At 38.1% G+C, this 15,587-nt stretch overlaps 1 long non-coding RNA gene across 1 annotated transcript in view; it reads right to left on the bottom strand.

Moving 5' to 3' along the window:
- LOC309813459 overlaps positions 1-15,541 on the bottom strand; it is a 28,177-nt gene extending 12,636 nt beyond the window's left edge. Inside the window, exon 1 of the long non-coding RNA XR_014295505.1 lies at positions 15,136-15,541. This is a non-coding gene — a long non-coding RNA (uncharacterized lncRNA). The remainder of the gene's footprint in view (positions 1-15,135) is intronic.
- Between the last annotated feature and the right edge of the window lie 46 nt (positions 15,542-15,587).

Below are 15,587 nucleotides of genomic sequence, written 5' to 3'. Positions count from 1 at the left end.
GCAGGATACAAAATTAATACACAGAAATCTCTTGCAATCCTCTACCCTAACAATGGAAGATCAGAAAGAGACATTAAGGAAACACTCCCATTTACCATCACGTCAAAAAGAATAAAATGCCTAGGAATAAACCTGCCTAAGGAGACCAAAGACCTGTACTCAGAAAACTGTAAGACACTGATGAAAGACATCAAAGATGACACAAATAGATGGAGAGATATACCATGTTCCTGGAATGGAGGAAGCAGTAATGTCAAAATATATTACCCAAAACAATCTACGAATTCAATGCAACCCCTATCAAATTACCAATGGCATTTTCCCACAGAATTAGAACCAAAAAAATCTTAAAATTTGTATGGAAACACAAAAGACCCCAAATAACCAAAGCAATCTTGAGAAAGAAAAACGGAGCTGCAGGAATCAGGCTCCGTGACTTCAGACTATCCTACAAAGCTACAGTCATCAAAAGAGTATGATACTGGCACAAAAACAGAAATATAGATCAATGGAACAGGATAGAAAGTCCAGAGATAAACCCTTGCACCGATGCTTACCTAATCTATGACAAAGGAGGCAAGAATAGACAATGGAGAAAAGAGTCTCTTCAATAAGTGGTGCTGGGAAAATTGGAAAACTACATGTAAAATAATGAAATTAGAACACTCCCTAACACCATACACAAAAACTCAAAATGAATAAAGACCTAAATGTAAGGCCGGATACTATAAATCTTGTAAAGGAAAACACAGGCAAAACACTCTCTGACATAAATCACAGCAATATCTTTTTTGATCCACCTCCTAGCATAATGGAAATAAAAACAAAAATAAACAAATGGGACCTAATGAAACTTAAAAGCTTTTGCACAGCAAAGGAAACCATAAGCAAAACGAAAAGACTGGGCTTCCCTGGTGGCGCAGTGGTTGAGAGTCCGCCTGCCGATGCAGGGGACACGGGTTCGTGCCCCGGTCCGGGAAGATCCCACATGCCGCGGAGCGGCTGGGCCCGTGAGCCATGGCCATTGGGCCTGCGCGTCCGGAGCCTGTGCTCCGCAACGGGAGAGGCCACAACAGTGAGAGGCCCACATACCGCAAAAAAAAAAAAAACGAAAAGACTACCTTCAGAATGGGAGAAAATATTTGCAAATGAAGCGACCGACAAGGCATTAATCTCCAAAATATACAAGCAACTCATGCAGCTCAATATCAAAGAAACAAACAACCCAATCCAAAAATGGGCAGAAGACCTAAATAGACATTTCTCCAAAGAAGATACACAGATTACCAACAAACACATGAAAGGATGCTCAACATCACTAATCATTAGAGAAATGCAAATCAAAACCACAATGAGGTATTACCTCACACCTGTCAGAATGGCCATCATCAAAAAGTCTACAGACAATAAGTGCTGGAGACGGTATGGAGAAAAGGGAACCCTCTACACTGTTGGTGGGAATGTAAATTGGTACAACCATTATGGAGAACAGTATGGATGGAGGTTCCTTAAGAAACTAAAAACAGAACTACCATATGATCCAGCAATCCCACTCCTGGGCATATATTCAGAGAAAACCATAATTTGAAAAGATACATGCAACCTAATGTTCATTGCAGCACTATTTACAATAGTCAAGACATGGAAGCACCCTAAATGTCCATCGACAGAGGAATGGATAAAGAAGTTGTGATACATATATACAACGGAATATTACCCATACAAAGAATGAAATAATGTCATTTGCAGCAACATGGATGGACCTAGAGATTATCATACTAAGTAAGTCAGACAGAGCAAGACAAATATATGATATCGCTCATATGTGGAATCTGATTTTTAAAATGATACAAATGAACTTATTTACAAAACAGAAAAAGACTCAGATTTCGAAAACAAACTTACGGTTACCAAAGGCGTAACGTTGCGGGAGAGGGATAAATTAGGAGCTTGGGATTCACATCCACACACTACTATATATGCGATAGATAATCAACAAGGACCTACTATATAGCACAGGGAACTCTACTCAATATTCTGTAATAACCTATATGGGTAAAGAATCTGAGAAAGAATGGATATATGTATATGTATAACTGAATCACTTTGCTGTACACCTGAAACTAACACAACACTAAATCAACTATGCTCCAATAAAATTTTTTAAATTAAAAATAATAAAAAGAAAAAAACCAGAAAAACAACAAAAAAATAATATTACTGCCAAAGAAAGATTACGAAACAGACTGTTTTTCTGAGTCAAGTCAGTTTTCTCTCTTTTTTTTATGAAAACATATTCTGAAAGACAGAACAGAATATTCTTGCACAGCTTTGGATAAGGCTCACTCTACTTAAAAGTGTCACTAGGAATGATTGCAAAATTTAAATACAAATAGTACTACCCTCTTTTTAACAGTGAGTCAGAAATAACTGAATTTTTTTTCATTCATCTAGGGATTAAAGAGTATTATAATTTTGTGCTTTCAAGAAACACCTCAAAGTCCAATATATCTGTTAATTCCACTCTCCTGGGAAACTTTACTTAGTGGGTTTAAAAACATTTTAAAAGTAAGTTTAGATTACTTACTTATCACTGACTTTTGAGAATTAATTTTTAGAAGTTTCAGAATAAAAAGTGGATACTCGGTTCTTTTGAGTCTAAAAAGCATCGGGAAAAAAATTTTTTTAAATAAATAAATAAATAATAAAAATCATGGGGAAATTAGTTCACAAAGCCTAATAAAAAAATAAAAAGCTCAGGATACTATTTTAAGATTTATTGTAAAAAAATTTACCTTTATTTGCACGTTAAATAAATGTATATCTTTATTCACATACTAAATGAGCTTATCAGTCTTTTCAGGTCATTATTTCAGTGATGAGAGAAAATACTATCTTTGAAAAGATGTGAACTGGAAATTCAAAGAATAAATCACAACTGAAATACACCAGAGCCTTGCTATCAAGGAAACCTTAGTCCATGAGACAGAACCATGTTCTAAATTACACAACTTATAATAAGGTTTTTTACCACATGTAACAAGACTATGTGTGATACAGTCTAATAAAATAGACCTGCTTTACCATGAATGACACTCAAAAATGAATATCTTATATGTCACAGTGTCTATCAATTCTGAAAGCACTTTCATATGTGTTATTTCATTTGGCCCTCACAAGTATCCTGTGAAGTTGAGAAAGAAGGTAATATTTCCCTTTCTGGCCAGTGATGAAACTGAGCTCTTAAGTAGGAAATCCGGAGCTAGAATCCACATGTTCTAACTCGGCAACATGGCCATTTCAACACACTGCCTCTCTATCAAGTATCAGTGCAAGGTTCCGGGGCATTTCAGTTGTAAAGGTCAAACTTTTTAGGTTTATTCACAACATAAACTGGGTTAAAATTTCTATAACATCTGGGATAAGAAGATGAGTTGACTACTTTTATATTTCTTTTTCTATACCTGTTATGTTTAAGGTTGTTGACCTACTCTTACTCAAGGTAGAAATTTTTTTTTAATTTTCTTTTTATTTATTTATTTTGTTGCACCAGGTCTTAGTTGCAGCAGGCAGGCTCCTTAGTTGCAGCAGGTGGGCTGCTTAGTTGCAACTTGCCAGCTCCTTAGTTGCGGCAATGAAGGCTCCTTAGTTGTGGCATGAGAACACTCAGTTGCAGCATGCACGTGGGGTCTAGTTCCCCAACCAGGGATCAAACCCTAGCCCCCTGCACTGGGAGCACAGAGTCTTATCCACTGCACCACTAGGGAAGTCACGAGGTAGAAATTTTATATGGATATATTTATGTACAGCAAAGTTGGCAGACAAATAAGTTTATATAAAGTCTTTTTCCTCACAGAACTTTCTGTAAAGTTCCATAAGTACTCTCAACAGACTATGTTTAAACTATCAATGAAAACAAAATGGTGAGCTTAAAAAAAATTAAAAGCATTCCCAGCTGTCAGAAAATGTGTCTTACACAGATAAAAGTTCACGTGCAAAACTAGATGACAACAAAAACTACAAGAAAATCTTGATTTCAACAATGCTGAAAAACTTTAACAATTTAACATATTTTCTTTGTTGTGTCTACTGTTAATTACTTCTCTACCAAGAACTCATATATACTGATATACAAAACAAAGAAAATACTATACAAATAATTATTTAATCTTATTTCTCTGAATCCTTAGTTTCTGACAGCAATTCAAAGTATTACTATGAAACACATCCCAGGATTTTATTGTGAACATCACAGGTTAACATGAGAGTGTAGATTCAGAAAGCATAACTTTGTAGTAGATTTTATATTATTACAGTACGCCACATGCAAAATCACACCATGAATTTAGTAAGTCACTTAGGAGAATGTAGTTGTACAAAGCGTGTTTAACATTTTTAATTCTATCATATAATACAGAAAATCAAATTTCTAAAATTGGAAAAAAAAACCCTATTGGGGTAAGTGGCTACAATGATGGGCAGCTATACCAAATGTACAGCACTGAGGTACCTGAGTCATAACTTGCCATGTCTTCCTAACTTTGTTTCTACAGCCCTTTCCAAACTTGAGATCTCTCTTCTATCACTCAGTACCAAAGTGGCTACCTAGATCTTATTTATTCATTTATTTGACAATCCTGTTATGCAGAATAGGGCTACGTGCTATTCTAGGTATTAAGGATACAGCAGTCAGCAAGTCAGACAAGGTTCCTGCTGTCATGAAATTTATATTCTAGTGGGCGAGACAGGCAATAAACACGAAAGCAAATATATATGATATATATGTATATGTGTATGTATATGTGTCTATGTACATATGTATGCAAATGTATATCAGGGAGAGGTAAGCACCACAAAAATAATCAGAGGACAGAAAGGGACTTCCCTGGTGGCACAGTGGTTTAGAATCTGCCTGCCAATACAGGGGACACAGGTTCAAGCCCTGGTCTAGGAAGATCCCACATGCCACGGAGCAACTAAGCCCGTGTGCCACAACTACTGAGCTTGCGCTCTAGAGCCCACAAGCCACAACTATTGAGCTCATGTGCCTAGAGCCCGTGCTCCGCAACAAAGAGAAGCCACCGCAATGAGACGCCCGTGCACCACAACAAAGAGTAGCCCCCGCTCACCGCAACCAGAGAAAGCCTGCAAGCAGCAGTGAAGACAGAACGCAGCCAAAAGTAAGTAAGTAAGTAAATAAATAAATAAATAAATATTTTTAAAAGAGAGGACAGAAAATGATGGTGAAAGGGATTATCTTCGTCAGAGTGGGCAAGAAAGGACTCTCGGGGAGTGACCTGTGAAGAACATGAAAGGCTTTGTGGAAGATGTTCCAGGCAGGGAGAACTCTTGAGTGCAAAAGTTCTTAAGATAGGACTGAGCTTGGTGAGCATTAGCAAGATCAGAGTAAACGAGAGGGAATCTGGTGAGAGGTGAGAACACTGGTAACCAGAGCCTGGTAAAGCAGGGCCATGGGAAGGAGCATGGATTTTCCTCAAAGGACAATGAAAAACCACCTCAGGGTTTGAGGAGGAGAGTTACAAGTTCTGATTTATGTTTTGAAAAAAAAAATCACTGTGACTGTGGAGAAGATTGTAGAAAGAAAAAAAGTAGAAGAAAAACTAATGAGGAGGCTATCACGCACGTCTTTAGTACTTGCATTTTTGGACCCAAAGTAGGTGGCCTGTGCTACCCATAGCAAGTTACTTCCAGGACCTAATTTAAGGTTATTCTCTGAAAGTGAAATTAGGACGGATCGAAATGCAAAGGATGGGAGCAGATATCTGTAGATATTACTCAAGAGAATGATGATGAAAATGAAAATGAAGACTTTTAGAAAGATCCCAAAACCTAATTTTAAGAGAACTAAAGTGTAACCTCAAAAAAGTATAATTAGATGACAACCATAACTAAAAGATCTAAATTAATAAATTTCAGAACATGTTATTAAAAAATGAGCTTACAAAATGAGAGTAGTGCACATTGAAGGTTGCAAGCCATCAGTCCACTGGTATGTGTGTGCACATGTGCTTGCTTTTTTCTTTTTTATTCGAATTAGTTGCTAACACTGAAAAATCAGAAAATTTCACATTAAAATCCAAATTTCTGTCTTCACTTGAAAAAATCAGAAGCTCTGGCAACTTTATATTCATTCAAGGAAACATGCACAGCAATTACATCAATCATTATAAAATTCTAGCAGAAACTTCTCTAAAATAAATGGGTAAATTCTTTTACTAAAGTTTTTGAGTAACATCGGACTGTTCTTATGTTGCTCAAAAAAAGGAAAAGAAACAAAGCACTTATCATGTTGCTAAGTTATATTCAGCAAGCATTCGTCAAGAAACTATTAGAAACCAACATCTGCTATTAGGAGTTTGGAGTCTAGGGAAATCAATACAAGAGCACCAAACTCTCTAAAGTAGGATCACATCTCTATTATTAGAAAGCCTACTTAACATTTATTCTACCAACTCAAAGGCAAGTGCCAATTCCAGGATCTGAGATGTTCAGGGTTTAAGCTTCCTGTAGGCTACTTTGAACCTCCATACGTTCGTGGCTAAGAGGCAGAACAACTTCACCTGTGCCCTGAGTGCAAGGCCTACAAGGTTTTGGAACTATATGGCCTGGGGGCTCACATGCAGGCCCTTTGCCCTAGGTGTCAGCTACTGCCTATGCATTGATCCACTGTTTGGAAATAAACTCAGGACATAAATTGCTACATACAAAAAATGAAAGTCAATCAAATCAGTCCTCTCAAAAGGATTTAGTTATTTCATATAAAATCTGCAATGAATAAATTTTAAAGATGTCACATCCTTTCTTTTTCTAAGCCACCTGACAAATCAGGTTAGACTAATCAGGCCTACTTTAAGTCCTTTTCATTCTATTTGCTAGACATCATATCAATGTGCAGTAATTATAAACTGGAGATAGTTGCACTCTACATCTATAGAAAGTCTACTCAAAGAGCTAGGACCATGAGATGAGAACAAAGTATGATCTGACAAGCTTCTCCTTTCCTTTATAAATACTATCAGAAACATAATTTTAGTACCTTAAAAGCAATACACTAACATCGTGAATTAAATATTTACATGTAAAAAAGCGTATTTTTAAATGCACAGCCAAGAAAAGTAAAAGTGACCTCAAATGAACATGCTTGGATATCTGTGCCAGATTTTGGAGTGGACTTTTATGGACTAAATTTTTTATGAAAATAAACTTTGCGTATATTAAAAATGTTCAAGGGGGCTTCCCTGGTGGCGCAGTGGTTGAGAGTCCGCCTGCCGATGCAGGGGACACGGGTTCGTACTCCGGTCTGGGAAGATCCCACATGCCGAGGAGTGGCTGGGACTGTGAGCTATGGCCGCTGAGCCTGCGCATCCGGAGCCTGTGCACTGCAATGGGAGAGGCCACAACAGTAAGAGGCCCACGTACCACAAAAAAAAAAAAAAAAAGTTCAAGATATTAAATATGGGGCTTCCCTGGTGGTGCAGTGGTTGAGAGCCCGCCTGCCGATGCAGGGGACACAGGTTCGTGCCCCGGTCCGGGAAGATCCCACATGCCGCGGAGCGGCTGGGCCCGTGAGCCATGGCCGCTGGGCCTGCACATCCGGAGCCCGTGCTCCGCAATGGGAGAGGCCACAACAGTGAGAGGCCCGCTTACCGCAAAAAAAAAAAAAAAAAAAAAGATATTAAATATGTAATAGTTCTCCTAGTGGCATGTGGTTTGAATTGATATTGGTAAATAATTGTACATAAAATAAAACTACACTGAATTAAATGTTAGTAAAAATGGCAAAATTAGATACAGGCACTATACCATTGCACAGGTATATGCCATATTACCAGCTGGAAAAAATTCTTGCAATTACAGGTCTACACTATTCATTTCATTTGTGTGTAATTACATTTTATACATCTTTGTTTAGTAGTATCAATCCAAGACATCATTTGGAGAATATAATTAACTGGATGGTAAAAGAGAATGTGTGTGTGTTCTACTATTTTTGTATTTCTGTATTTCAAACAAGTTGGTCTTTGTTAGCTGTGTTTAACTGCCATCTAGAGTTAAAATGAATCCATTTCTTTTCCCCTCTACTACTCTTCTTCAAAATTTTAGGCATATGAGCCAACATGTTTAACCCCTATTTCATAACAAACAAATATTCTTCAAACAAAATTGTAAAAGGATAACTATCCAATTTTTCAAAGTACTATTAACATTTCTACCAGCTGCAAATATTTTAGGTTAACTAAAAAGTGAGGCTCACATGTAATCTAATTAAAACATTGTTTTTGAATATATAAACAAATCAATGAGCAACTAATACACATTTGGACTTGGGGAAATACATTAAAAACTTAAAGAAAATAAAATTTCAGTCTATTTCTATGGCCTCCTATTTGTATTTTTTCAGAGTCCAAGAAAAGCAGACTCATATATAAGGATATTAAGGAATTATTTCATTTTTTATATCTGAAAAGTTTGATTATAAAAATTAGCCAAGCCCAAGTGTATATTTAACTACCTAATGTTTTTAATATTCTTATGTTAAAAGTGGCATTCGTATTCAAATCTGAGGAGAAGGTCTGTAAGAATAAACCATCAGTAAATTGCTCAGCTTTCAATTTAAGAAAGTCATTACTGAAAAGCAGTAGCACCTAAACTTACACCTAAAGCAGCTACAGAAAGAACAAACAAAATCCAAAGTTAGTAGAAGGAAAGAAATCATAAAAATCAGAGCATAAATAAATGAAATAGAAACAAAGAAAACTAAAGATCAATGAAACTAAAAGCTTGTTCTTTGAAAAGATAAACAAAATTGATTACCCTATAGCCAGACTCATCAGGAAAAAAGGGAGAGGGCTCAAATCAATAAAATTAGAAGTGAAAAAGAAGAAGTTACAAAGGATGCCACAGAAATACAAAGGATCATAAGAGACTACTACGAGCAACTATATACCAATAAAATGGACAACCTAGAAGAAATGGACAAATTCTTAGAAAGGTACAACCTTCCAAGACTGAACCAGGAAGAATTGGAAAATATGAACAGACCAATCACAACTACTGAAATTGAAACTGTGATTTTAAAACTTCCAACAAACAAAAGTGCAGGACCAGATGGCTTCACAGGCACATTCTATCAAACATTTGGAGAAGAGTTAACACCGATCCTTCAGAAACTCTTCCAAAAAACTGCAGAGGAAGGAATACTCCCAAGCTCATTCTATGAGGCCACCATCACCCTGATATCAAAACCAGGCAAAGAGGGCTTCCCTGGTGGTGCAGTGGTTGAGAATCTGCCTGCCAATGCAGGGGACATGGGTTCGAGCCCTGGTCTGGGAAGATCCCACATGCCGCAGAGCAGCTGGCCCCGTAAGCCGCAATTACTGAGCCTGCGCGTCTGGAGCCTGTGCTCCGCAACAAGAGAGGCCGCGATAATGAGAGGCCTGTGCACCGCGATGAGGAGTGGCCCCCACTTGCCGCAACTAGAGAAAGCCCTCGCACAGAAACGAAGACCCAACACAGCCATAAAAAAAAAAAAAAAAAAAAACCCAGGCAAAGATACTACAAAAAAAGAAAATTACAGACCAATAACACTGATGAACACAGACGCAAAAATACTCAACAAGATACTAGCAAACTGAATCCAACAACACATTAAAAGGATCATACACCATGATCACATGGGATTTATCCCAGGGATGCAAGGATTCTTCAATATGTGTAAATCAATCAATGTGGTACACCACTTTAACAAACTGAAGAATAAAACCCCTATGATCATTTCAATAGATGCTGAAAAGCAATACTAAAGGGATAATTAAGAGAAAAATAAACTCAGATTTGAAAATAAGACCTGATACTCTAGCAAAAGAAGAAATGTATGAACATGAAATTTTTTAAAAAGAATAGGTAAAACATTTTCTCATGCTATTCTCATATAAATGAAGGATATGGGTGTTTTATTTTTTTAAATTATCTGTACCAAACACAGTAAACCACAACAGCCTTTTCTGACAATATTTTTACACATCATTAGATCCTGAAACTAAGAAGTTGCAATGGGGTAAAACTGCAATTTTTGTTCTTTCAAAGGTAAGTACATAAAAGTTTTCAAGTGGATGCACATGGCAAACAATAATTCCAAAAAACTAGCTGATGCAAAGAAGCTTGCATGTTTTGGGGACTTCACTGGCAGTCCAGCGGTTAAGACTCCATGCTTCCAATGTAGGGGGCCCGGGTTTAATCCCTGGTTTGGGAACTAAGATTTCACATCTTAGTGGCGTGGCCAAAAAAAAAAAAAGGGAACCTTGAATGCGTTGGATAAACACAGTGGCATAGCATTAAATACAATGCTAACCAAGTATCAAGTATGCATTTAAGAAAGTTTTTAATTGCTTGCTCAATAGAGGACTAATGATAAAGCCGGCACAGGATTTATAAGAGCAAAATGGGGGGGGGAGTGGAGAAAATAAACAGGAAGGAAGGCTATGAAAGAGAGAATCCCTGCTTCAAGAAAAACCCAAGTTAGAACTCTACTCAATACTGTGTAATAGCCTATATGGGAAAGGAATCTAAAGAAGAATGGATATATGTATATGTATAACTGATACACCTGAAACTAACACAACATTGTAAAGCAACTATACTCCAATAAAAATTTTAAGAAAAAGAATAAAATATTTCACCAAGACAAAAAAAAAAAAAAAGGGGGTCAAGATAGACAAGAATGGCAGTCACAAAACATTGCTTTGGGGGAGTTTCAAATAGAACTGCCTGCAAAGAATATCAGACAGTGTTCTGCCTTATTGTTCCTAGAGTGGGGGAACCTCTGGTTCACTAACATGACCCAGAACTTGTCTAACCGTCATCTGGTTCACTAGCCCCCTTGATACTAAATGCCCAAGCCATGAAAATGTACCACAACTCTAAACACTTTCAGTCATGCCACCCTAAAGAACACAAGAGATATGACATCATGGAAATAGATAAAAGGAAATATGACCCTTCCATTGCACCCCCAAATGTCATAGAAAGAAATAAGGGGGAACTTCCCTGGTGGCACAGTGGTTAAGACTCTGCACTCCCAATGCAGGGAGCCCGGATTCGATCCCTGGTCCAGGAACTAGATCCCACACGCGTGCCGCAACTAACAGTTCACATCCCACAACCAAGGAGCAGGTGAGCCACAACTAAGGAGCCCTCAAGCCGCAACTAAGGCGCCCACGTGCTGCAACTAAGACCTGATGCAACCAAATAAATTTATTTAGAAAAAAGAAATAAGGGTTTTGGTTTTTTTTTCCATCAAGAGTGAGGAATAGAAAGGACTTCAATGATGCATGTGGTTCCAGGCTTCAGGCTAGAACTACAACATTGCTTTTTAAAAACCTAGAAATGTTTACTCTTCTTTAAAAATTCAAAAAGTTTCCCTTCTTTAAAACTCCAGAGTGACCTCTTACTTTATTCTTCTGCTTCAAAAAAAAAAACAGATAAGGAAAATGAGACCTCTTTATAGATGTTGCATTTTCACTGCCATGATATCTTTATTGAATAGAATTTTATGTTCCTGGTCCCTAGCTTGAAAAGTGAAAGGATTGCATACTTAGGATTTTTATTTTGCTTTAAAAATAAAAAAACTAAGTTGCTTTTCACTAAGAAAAGAAAAGAAAAAAGAAAAACCCAAGTTAAAGAGTTATAGTGAAACTAATGAATGAATTAAAAGTCACTGGGAAATCAAGGAGACAGGACTGAAAAAAAAAAGGCCTTTATAAATTATACACAGCTGCAAGCATGTCAGTTTAAGACAGAAGGCTTGCATGAGCTTTTTTTTTTTTTTTTTTTTTTTTCGGTACGCAGGCCTCTCACTGTTGTGGCCCCTCCCGTTGCAGAGCACAGGCTCCGGACGCGCAGACTCAGCGGCCACGGCTCACGGGCCCAGCCGCTCCGTGGCATGTGGGATCTTCCCGGACCGGGGCACGAACCCGTGTCTCCTGCATCGGCAGGCGGACTCTCAACCACTGCGCCACCAGGGAAGCCCTTGCATGAGCTTTGAATTACTAAAACTTGGGAAGTAACGAGTACATATATTTCTACGTATACAACATGCAAATGATCTGCTAAGAATTATCATGTGTGCTGTCAACTTTAAAATTCGAATGCTTCCTCAAGTAAATTTTAGGACTGGTGAGGTTTTTAACTTGCCCCGCAGAAGGAAAAGTCATATGCAAATGTTCACTGGAAATCTCTAGGATGGCCTTGTTCTCCCAGTGAAGAACGTCTACAACGTAGGTACCAGCTGTGATCATGATTTCTAGACTGCAGAGTTGTATCTGATTGGACCTAGATTGATAGCTGAGTCACAGACCAAAGATCCCAAAGAGGTATCTCGTTGTAAGTTCTCTCTGGCCAAAACCCATCTGGGGACAATTTAAAGCATTACAGATCTATTTGGAGAATAGAATATTTTTCCATAGTAAAATGGACAGTCTACAACTATGGTAAAAGGTAAGATTCTAATTATTTTATTTCAAAGTGAAGAAAAGCAAAAATACAGGCAAGTAGCCCCACTTTCCAAATTTCATCTGGGATTTCCCAAAACAGAAGAAAAACTAACTCCATTTCGGGTATGAGGTCTTTATTTTCTTAATATTTGACTACACAGAGTAAACCCAAAAGAAATCTAAAAAGATGGCCTCTATACAAACCACAACAGAATTTACTGTTAGTAATTTGGAGTCTTTCAAATTGTCAAGGATTCTGCAACTCTTTGAATTATTTCTTACTCTAAAGCTTGTCCTTCCTTTTTCATCCCCAAGCCTTCCTCTTCTGTCCTCATTTCTATTCTCTACTTACTGGTGTCATCTCCAATAACATCTTCTCTTTATTACTGTCAATCCTCTATTTTCACATCCTCTGGTACCAGAAATGAAATCTTCAAAATTGGGGGAAATGAGGAGAAAACACTCTTCTCCGTGCTTCCTTTCCACTGGCCCTCACCCCAGATGTGTTCTCAAGCACACACTCCTGTGCCCACTGACTCCTTCACATTAAAGACTTCACCCCCCACTCACCTGCCACCTGATACACGCAATTACAAAAACAGACTTCCAAATCCCACCCATTTTTCAAACTCTACCTCAGTCTCCCAAAATGCCATCTAGACTAACCCAACTCATAGTGGTCTCTCCTGTCTTTTCTAGCACTCTCATAATCTGTATGATACGTTTTAATTTCACATTCTCAATATAATATACAGAGTTACTTAGAATACTAACATCAAACAAGCTGCAGTTCATTTACTAGCAGTGTGATCTGAAGTCAGTCATTTCTCTAAGCCTCAGTTTTCTCAGCTATGAACAGGAAGATAGTTAAGGGTTCGGCATCCTTGCTCATAGGGTTATTACGAGGATTATTCATGCAAAGTGTCTAGTACAGAGCCAGCACTCAATAGGTATTAGCCATTTTTATGTTGTCAACCATCATCCTCTAGTTTTCTGCATATATCTTAAGAGCTGAGCCAGATTCTCAGCTGTTGAGAGCAGAGACTACATCTTATAGATGTTTAATAAATACATCTCTATGACTCAATGAGCCAATAATTTCTAAATAATAATGCTAAGGGAACAATTACAGCCTGCTAGTGCACAGAACTAGTCTAAGGTTAGGAAATAATAACTTCACTATATATTTACAGAAGGCCTCATTATGGGCCAGATGTTACTTAGTAGGTTACAACAATCTTCATGGTAGACCATGAATACCACACTCCAGAAAGTACCTAAACTTACCTAATAAATACAGAAGCTGTACATTAACAGCTAGTCTGTGTAATTGCCAGAGATTCTTCCTCCCCAGCCAGGTATCTCAGAAAGGATCAACCATGGGTTATGTCAGGAGGAAGAGTGCTATCACAGTAGATCTTTAGATAGGGAGGAAATACTTTTATGGGATACTATCAAATAAATTATCAGTCTATCTAGATAACCTCTAAGTATCTGTGAGATAACCCTGCTTACTGTTCTCCTAAAAACTGCAAGAACATTTCCAAGGTATTCATTCCTTAGTTCACTACTAAGGCAGGCAATGACCTAAAGAAGCTGGGCTCAAAGTTGAAAGAGCTGGGATTGTCCCAATTGTGTCACTATGCAAATTCACATAAAGAAGGGAGATGAGTAAAGTTTGTCTTCAGCAACATCCAAATGCTTTAACGGGCCATCTTCCAGTTCTCAACTTCAACCCATTACCAATTTAAGCAAAATTCTTATTTGTTAACTTCCATAAAAGATAAACAAGAATGCCTTGTAGCCGTGCCAAAACTCCATTTCATTCCTAGAACACAGGACCATGCAGAGGTCTATTTTTTATCTTTACTAAGTAACACTGTGAAACAGCTAAATCAAAAGTCCCAGCAACTAAAGACAGACCTCTCTTATTAAATTATGACAGAATTTCCACGGGGGAATTATTTCATCCATTCATTCAAAAATTATCTACTGAGCACCTATAGTCAGGCAGTTCTAGTTGCTCAGCAAATAGAAGAGACAAAAATATAAAAAGGAAGTTCAGATTCTAGTTGGGGGTGCACTGGTAAACAAATGAACAAGGGATTATAAAATACATGGAATGATGCTGTGTTCTGGAGAAAAGTAAAACAGGAGAAGGAGGAGGAAGGGTGAAAAGACAGACTTGCGATCTTATACTGGAGGTTCAGGGAATGCTTCACTGAGGAAGTAGGACTGAAAGATGAGAAACTGAGTCTATGTCAGTATCTGGGGAAGGGGTTTTCCGAGCAAAGAAAACATAGAAGTGCAGTAGTCCTGAAGCAGGAGCTAAGTTTTATGTAGATATTCTGGAAGGAAAAAAATTTAACACCTGGATTGGAGTCCTAGCTCTTTGCTCTTTACCAACTCAGTAAACTTCAGGAAGAAAACATTACCCCTCTTGAACCTCAACTTCTTCCTCTGTAACTGAGGATACTACCATGTAACTCACAAAGTTATTTCAAGGGGAGAAAAGGATGTTTAAGAATGCACTTTACAACACTAAGGGATTATTCCCAAATGTTTGTCCTGAGGGCTGCGGGAATTCTAAATGAGGCTCTGCTGGTTTCAAGCTACAACTTACGTAAATGACCAAGCTTGTTTCCTCATCTGTCAAATTAGGAGAATGGCATCCATCTCACCAGGCATTGTGGGTATTCAGTGACGACTGATACACAAATTCCTCAAGAAGTGAAAGATCAGCATCCTTGTCCCTATGGGGGCTGCCCTACAAGCAGGCAGAGCTCTGCTGCCGGGCGCAGCATCAGATGCCCAGGGCGAAGCTCTTTCTTAGGCTCTTGTGGAATTGACTGTAAAGTCTCTGGACGACTTTGAAGTGTTTTTCCCCTTCCCCATTCTACTGTAATGTTCTGCCTTCTAAGACACCATTTTCACTCTCTGAAGTCTTTTCAACACACGCAGGTACCATTTTAAAAGCGCTTGAAATAGAGCTACCACCAAATGGATTTTCCCTGGGGTTCCTGAAGTCCTCCACCAACCTTCACTTCCTCAGAGCAGCGTCACTTCACTAGCCTT

Source organism: Mesoplodon mirus, assembly GCF_964341445.2.
Source record: "Mesoplodon mirus genome assembly, chromosome: 12".
Lineage (NCBI taxonomy): Eukaryota > Metazoa > Chordata > Mammalia > Artiodactyla > Ziphiidae > Mesoplodon > Mesoplodon mirus.
Note: the sequence above shows the minus strand (reverse complement) of the source record. Positions and strands in the feature narration are given on the sequence as shown.